General features: G+C 37.4%; 1 protein-coding gene across 1 annotated transcript in view; it reads left to right on the top strand.

Annotated features, from left to right (window-relative positions):
* The first annotated feature begins 128 nt into the window (after positions 1 to 128).
* Positions 129 to 7,674, top strand: part of LOC126094593 (probable splicing factor YJU2B) — a 65,782-nt gene continuing 58,236 nt past the window's right edge. The window contains exon 1 of the mRNA XM_049909061.1: positions 129 to 228. The gene's annotated coding sequence lies outside the window, so the exon portion shown is untranslated. The remainder of the gene's footprint in view (positions 229 to 7,674) is intronic.

Here is a 7,674-nt window from a genome sequence, read left to right as displayed (position 1 = left end):
CCACCGTTGACCAATAGCTTTGAAATTTGTCGTCTGAGTACATAAGCTTCACACTGAAAGTCTTTGGTTCATTTTGAAAACATTATTGTTTTGATTTCGACACCGTAGAATAACAACAAGATAACCATTAACCACAGTCTAACGCACAGTTCGTGGAGATCCTGTAAAAGTCGTGTTTTGTGAGAGGGGTGAACCTCACATGAGTATTATTTTACCCTTTTTAATAAGGTCAGTTCATAATAGTTCGAAATTATACTCTCTCAAAATATTGGTGATTATCAAATTATTAGGGAGAAACTTAAACACTCTAACTTGTTCGTTATTCAGGGACAAGTATCAGCAGAATGATATTAACTAATGGATGCATGTACCGTTAAATCATAGAAACAATTAATTTAGTTTTCCTGTCCCTACTTAATCCTAGTTGATGGTTTGTGATTTTGTTGGATGAGTGAGAGAAAATGATGCCTGACTCCCCATAGTGTATATTGTTAACGCATTTATTTGCTTAGTTTCCGGTTTTATTTAAATATAGTGGGGTCAAAAGTAATTGGTGTTGAACAAGTTATTGCACAATACATTTTACAGGATTTAGGCCTGCAGAAATAAATAGTATCACACTACTAACCCATTTGCAGCAGACTTATTTAATTCAGCTCTTGATGCTCTAACAACTCTGATGATAGATTTAGTGCTTTGAAGAAATAAATTACATCTGGTATAAGTTGTCCAAAGTATTTCAATCTACAGCCCTAGTATTGTTGGGTAACACAAGGTAACTGAAGCTCATGTAAAAGAAACTGGAAATTTTATCAGAGATCACAACACGTCTAAGACTAATTACAGAATATGTTTCGAGAACTTCACTAATGTCACCAGAGAAAAAGAAAATGAGGTTGACAAGTGGGCGACATACTTCCAAGGAAAAGAACATGACAGTATAGACTGTGGTGAGGGCAGTCAGAAAAACAGTGGAAAGATTCAGTTATGAATTCAGTGACGTGGAAGAACAAATAAGTTCTTGATATTAAAGAGTGTGAATAATTGTACAGTTGTCACCTTATGTCTGTAGTGATTAAACTGAATTAGAATGTCTTGCTCATAGTTTCCTTACATAAGATTTTCATAAGAGGATAGCATGAGGTGAAGCAAGGTTTTAAAACCTTCAGAAGCGATAATTCTGCATAAGAAACAAATTTCACATGTCATTTATTTGTGTGATGCCAAGAAACCTATCACCACTGTGAACTAACCACCAATCAATACTCATTTTACAACGAAAGCCTTGAATATTTTAACCTAATCCTTTTCTAGACCTGCAGCTACCTTTCGTCGTGCAACAAGACGAGAGATATCTGAACCAAAATCCTTTGCTTACTACTTAAATTAGTATTTTGTCAGCCACACAACTTATGATATAGGATACATTGACTTAATTCAAGGAAACACATAAGCCATATATACACTCAAATAAATGCATACACATTTTTTTAGTGAGGGGAAGATATATGGTCAGCTGTGGCATTGTAAGTTGAACCATCTTCGCAGTGCCTTAAGTAATTTAGGAAATACACAATATAAATATCCAGACCAAAGTGATGAATGAAAATTTGTACACCACTATGTCACCCTGGCGCAGTGGCTTTGCACAACTGCATGGGCTACCCTAGCACGCCTCCCTCCTCAGTCCAAATTCCCATTAATGTCTCAGCCCAATTTGTGAACTTTAATTTAGGAAAATCTGAATCAGTTCCCATGGATATACCATAGCTCACTCCCCAGTGGACAATACATATGCCACACTTGAATGTTACAGCCACCATACCACATCCTGCAGCAGTCCAGTTACAGCTCTTTCCAATCCTACATTGGCAGGAACTGTCATTCCAACATGTCCACTGGTCTCACCAACTCCCTGGCCTGTCTTCTGGTCCCCTTCTCTTTCCTTTCCTCATGTCTTCTTCTTCCCATTTCTCTTTTGTCCTGACCTTTAATGTCACTTTTCTCTATATTTTTGTGATCATTATGTTATTAAGTGCTCATTTTGCTATAGTAAATTACATTAATACTTGTTCCATAGATCATGAATACGACATTTTGTAATGACATGGAACTTGTCAATTTAACATAAGTTTTCATTACACTTTTTTTTTTATAGTTACTACTTCATATCTAAAACTTCGCCTATTGAGTAAAAGGATTTGTCATTCAGAAATTCTTTTAATTTGTTTTTAAATACTGGTTGGCTATGTGTCAGACTTGTAATGCTATTTGGCAAATGACCAAAAATTTTTGTGTCAACATAAGTCACCCCTTTCTGTGCCAAACTCGGATTTAACCCAGAATAGTGAAGATCATCCTTTCTTCTAGTGTTGTAACTATGCCTTTTGCTACTATATTTGGATTGAGATGGGTTATTAATAACAAATTTCATAAGTGAATATATGTATTGAGAAGGTACTGTGAATATCCTGAGTTCCTTAAATAAATGTCTGCAAGGTGATCATGGGTGGACTCCAGGTGTTATTCTAATCATGCACTTTTGTGTAATGAATACCTTTTCTCTTAGTGATGAATTACACCAAAATATGATGCCATTTGAAAGCAGCAAAAGAAAATAAGTTTTAGTAGGCGAATTTACTGAATATGTTTATCACCAAAATTTGCAATAACACTAAGAGCATAAGTAACTGAACCTAACTGTTTCAGCAGATCATCAATGTGTTTCTTCTAATTCAATTTCTCATCAGAGCACACACCCAGAAATTTTGAATAGTCTGCCTTATCAACAGACTTCTGTCCAAGGTTAAAATTTATCAATGGTGTTATGCCGTTTACTGTACAAAACCGTATATACTTCGTTTTCTCAAAATTTAGTGAGAGTCTATTTGCAGAGAATCACATAATAATTTTCTGCAAGGCATTATTTACAATTTCCTCAGCTAATTCTCCTTCTTCTTCTTTTGTGTGATTCCTATACTTGCATAATCAGCGAAAAGAAATAGCTTTGCATCTTCATGAATATAGAGCAGCCATTCATTAATATGTGTTAAGAACACCAAGAGGCCCATAACAGAACCCTGTCGGACACCATTCTTGATACCTCCCGAGCTAGAAGACTCTGCTGATTTTTCAAACTATATGTACAGTCACTGAATTACCTCTCAGCAGCCCCACCTCCCTCTCTCCCCCCATCCATCCCCATCCAAACTGCCACATTTCTTTCCTCTTAGTTCATCCCAGGTGCCTCATTCCTTTTATTTCCTCTCATACATATGAGGTGGTGCATACTTTCATAAGTAGTCTGTGTCACTGGGTGATTTTGGTGGGTATTTTTGTGTGTCAGAACGTTATGATGGCCTACTTAATGTTATATTGTTTACCTTTAGGATGCTAAACATGAACAGTTTACTGTGGCATGACTTCTACTGGTCCTTGTACAAGCATGGATGATGAAAGTCTTATGTGTATGTCACATGATGTTGTGAATTTGAAATTCCAGATATCTACGTCTACAAAGATACTCTGCAAACCATGTATGCTGCATGTACCCTGTGCCCATATTTGTCATTTCCCCTCCTGTTCCGCTTGCAAATAGAGCGAGGGAAAAACGACTGTCTGTACACCTCTGTATGAGCCCTAATTTCTCATAACTTATGCTTGTGGCCCTTACGTGCAGTCTGTGTTGGTGGCAGTAGAATTGTTCAGCAGTCAGCTTCAAATACCAGTTCTCTAATTTGTCTCAATAATGTTCTCAAAAAGAACATCGCCTTGCCTCCAGGGATTCCCATTTGAGTTCCCGAAGCATCTCCGTAACACTTCCATGTTGTTCGAAACCACCAGTAACAAATCTAGTAACCCACCTCTGAATTGCTTCAGTGTCTTCCTTCAACCCAACCTGGTACAGGTATATAGGGGCTGTTCTCAGAACATCTAAACTGGTCTATGCATGTACAAGTCTTACATTGAAACTGTCAACTATATTCCATATGATATTTGTTCTGACTGCAAACTGTGACAAAAAGAAATAGCGCTTCAGGCCTTTTTATGTCATCAGGTGTCTGACTGGTTTGATGTTACCCACCGTGACTTCTTCTCATGTGGCGACTACTGCTTCCCAATAAGAGAGGGGCTGTCAAATGAAAACCGAACAACTGCCACAAGGGACCATGGAATGGTTCCAGTCATGATCAGTTCCTGTTTCATAAAAAAATACTTGGCCACTGACAGATCCACATTCACACCTACTCTTGCACTTTCTCGTCTGACTGAAACTGATGTCCATGCATACCTTTCTTCAGATGGGCAAAGATGTGAATATCGCACAATGAAATATCCAGACTGTATGGAGGATGTTGCAGTGTTTTCCAATCAAATCACTGAAATATAGCCTTTGCCTGATTGACAGTGCGGTGACAGGCATTATCGTGCAACAGGATGATTCCATCCAACATCCCAAGGGCAAATGGTAAACACAATAGTGGAAACATCCCACATCTCCCACACCAAAAAAATTCAAAGCTGTTCCCATAAGGTCATGACGACCCCCTCCTTCGAGTGCAGGGGCCCTTTGCTTGTCCAGTTCCTCGAGCATTCAATGCACAGTGCTATGAAGACACTTTGCAGAAATAGTGATGCATCATAAAGAAGAAGAACCCAGGAATGCTGTCAGATGCTACACAATAACGCTCGCCCCCACACTGCCAATAGCGTGAAGGCTACACTTCAGCAATTTGGTTGGGAAGCACTGCAAAATCTTCCATACAGGTTAGCTCTTTCACCATGTGATTTTCACATCTTTGTCCACCTGAAGGAAGATGTGTATGGACATCGGTTTCACTCAGAAGAGGAAGTGCAAGAGAGGACGCAGACATGGATCCATCAGCGGCTGACTGCATTCTGTGAAACAGGAATTGATCATCTCGTCTCCCTGTGGGATAAATGTCTTAACGTGTGTGATGGTTGCTTTTGAATGGGACCATACTATGGTTCCATTGTGGCAGGAGTTCAGTTTTCATGTGACTGCCCTTTATATTTATTTCTTAATGAAATTAGTCATTAAAAATAGCTCTCATTTTCAAACCATCAGCTGAATTCAAAAAATCAGTACTAAAAATAAGAATAATCTTCACAAAGATTTAAGATCACTTACATTGGTCCAAAAAGGTGTCCATTATTCAGGAAAATACATTTACAATAACTTGCCAGCAGCTATAAAAAGTTAAGCTACTAGTGAAGTCAGTTTAAAAGGAACCTAGAGGATTCATTAGTGGCCAACTTCTTCTACTCCACTAATGAATTTCTTAGAAGAATCAACTGATGCGTGTTTGTTAATAGTGTGGTGGTATTTGTACAACCTGACTTCCGTACAAATTCAGTGCAGTAATAAGATTGTTGCTAATAAGTGTTGTAAAGTGATTTTCTGCTTGGTATTTGTTACCTTGTAAATGAAAATATGTTTAATTTTTTTACTCATTTGTTATTGATGAATATTATTTAACTTGGGATCTGTGGAAGGTACCTATGTTAGCATATTTGTTTCTCATTATAAATGTTTAGTTTGTATTCTTGTTTTCCTGACATGTTCTACATCCCAGACGATCTCCTCACTGTGGATCAATTGGAATGAAAAGTACATCTAATTTAATGTAACCTTCATCTCCGAGTACCACTTTCACCCAGTCTCCCCAATTATATGTTGGATGTTTTCCCATCTCTGCCTTCCCTTACTGTTTCTGGTAGCTATGGCCCCCTTTAGTACCATGAGAGTTATTCCCCTACATGTCCTATTATCTGGATGTATTTCAGTCTCTGTCTTCCCTTACAGTTTTTGTCAGCTTTGGCTCCCTTTAATACCACAACAGTTATTCCTGTAAACATGTCCTATCATCCTCTCCCTTCTTGTAGTCTGTGTTTTACACATATTACATTCCTTGCCAATTCTCCAGAGGCCCACATAATTTCTTATCTTATCAGCCCACTTAACTTGCAGCATCCTTCTATAACACCATGTCTCAAATGCTTCATTTCTTTGGTTTGCTCCTGGACTTCCCAAAGTCCGTGATCACTTTCACACAGTTGCTACAGGTGAACATTCTCAGAAACTTCTTCCTCAAATTAAGGCCTGTATTTGATTTTAGCAGATTTCTCTTAGCAAAGAATGCTCTTTCTGCCTGTGATAGTCTATTTCATACTGTATGTTCTCCTCACTTCATACATGATGCATTATTTTGCTTCCACGATAGTCAAATATCTTTTCTTCATCTACTGCATGCACTCCAGTTTTGACGTTAAATTTAGTGCTAATCTCATTTCCCTACTTTCATATTTCTTTGGTTTGACCTCATTAGACTTTTCACCCCATTCAGCAGGTCCTGTACCACTTCTTCAGTTTCATTGATGATAGCAGTGTTATCAGAAAATCTTATGATAGGTACCTTCCATCCTGATCTTAAACCTCAGTCATAAAACATTCATTTTTTTCCATCACTAGTTCTGTGATGTACAGATTGAACAGTGGGGAGAAAAGACTGCATCCTTACTTTACAGCCTTTATCCGAGAACTTTTTCAGTTCTTATTGTTCCCTTTCAATTCTTTTACATAATGTATATTACCTTTTTTCCATGTCACTGACACCTATTTTTCTCAAAATTTCAAGCGTCTTGACCGTTTTATGTTGTCTAACGCTTTTTCTAAGTCAACAAATCCCGTGAAAGTGTCTTTATTTTTCTTAAGTCTTGCTTGTTCCATTTTGGAGTTCAAAGTCATAACTGCCTCACTGGTGCATTTAATTTTCCAAAAGCAAAACTAGTCATCATTTAACAGATCCTCCATTTTCTTTTCTGTTCTAATGTGTATTATTTTTGTCAGCAACAAGGATGTATGAGCTGCTCAGCTGATTGGATAATAGTTCTCACAGTTATTATAAATGGAAAATACAATACTGTGTGTGTTCTGCAGTATTAATTTGTTTCATTAACCAATTTTCAGCTTATAAGTCAGTCACCAGACTTTAACTGACTATCGTGTGATGATGGCTGTGTGAGCCAAAAACCAGTTATCTAAATAAATTAATGCTGTAGTATATCCACAATATTGTGCTTTTCACTTATAATTTTGAAGCTGTTTTACCAAGAAGTGATGGAAGAACCAGTTAACATGATAGTTGTCACATATCTTAGTCCTTACTATCTTTGGGGTGTGTGCAAGATATTATTTCTAAATGATTGTACGTCTCCTGATAAGCCCATACACACTAACTTCAATCATGTTGTTGCAATTCTCCAAAGATTTTGGAAATACTGAAGGAATGTCATTTGTACCTCATACTGTATTTGATTGCAAGTCTTCTACAGCTCTGTCCAACTCTGACTCTAATTCTAGATCTATGTCTTCCACATTGACACCCATTTCTTCTTCTGTCACACCATTAGACAGTTTAGAAGCCCTCTGTGCTCCTTACACATATCCTCTTCATACATATTAGTCTGTTGTAAGGTATATGGCAATGTTCCCTTAAATTACATTCAAAAATGAGTCATATATTCCTTACGTTAAAAGCTGTATGTGTACCATGTTTATTTATAAATGAAACAATAGATTTTCTGAGAGAGTTTGTTGAAACCTGTGGTACTTATTGCCAGGCAAGAAGCTCTGTACATAATCCTGAAAGC

The sequence above is a fragment of the Schistocerca cancellata genome, chromosome 8 (genome assembly GCF_023864275.1).
Source record: "Schistocerca cancellata isolate TAMUIC-IGC-003103 chromosome 8, iqSchCanc2.1, whole genome shotgun sequence".
In the NCBI taxonomy this organism is placed as follows: Eukaryota; Metazoa; Arthropoda; class Insecta; order Orthoptera; family Acrididae; genus Schistocerca; species Schistocerca cancellata.
Note: the sequence above shows the minus strand (reverse complement) of the source record. Positions and strands in the feature narration are given on the sequence as shown.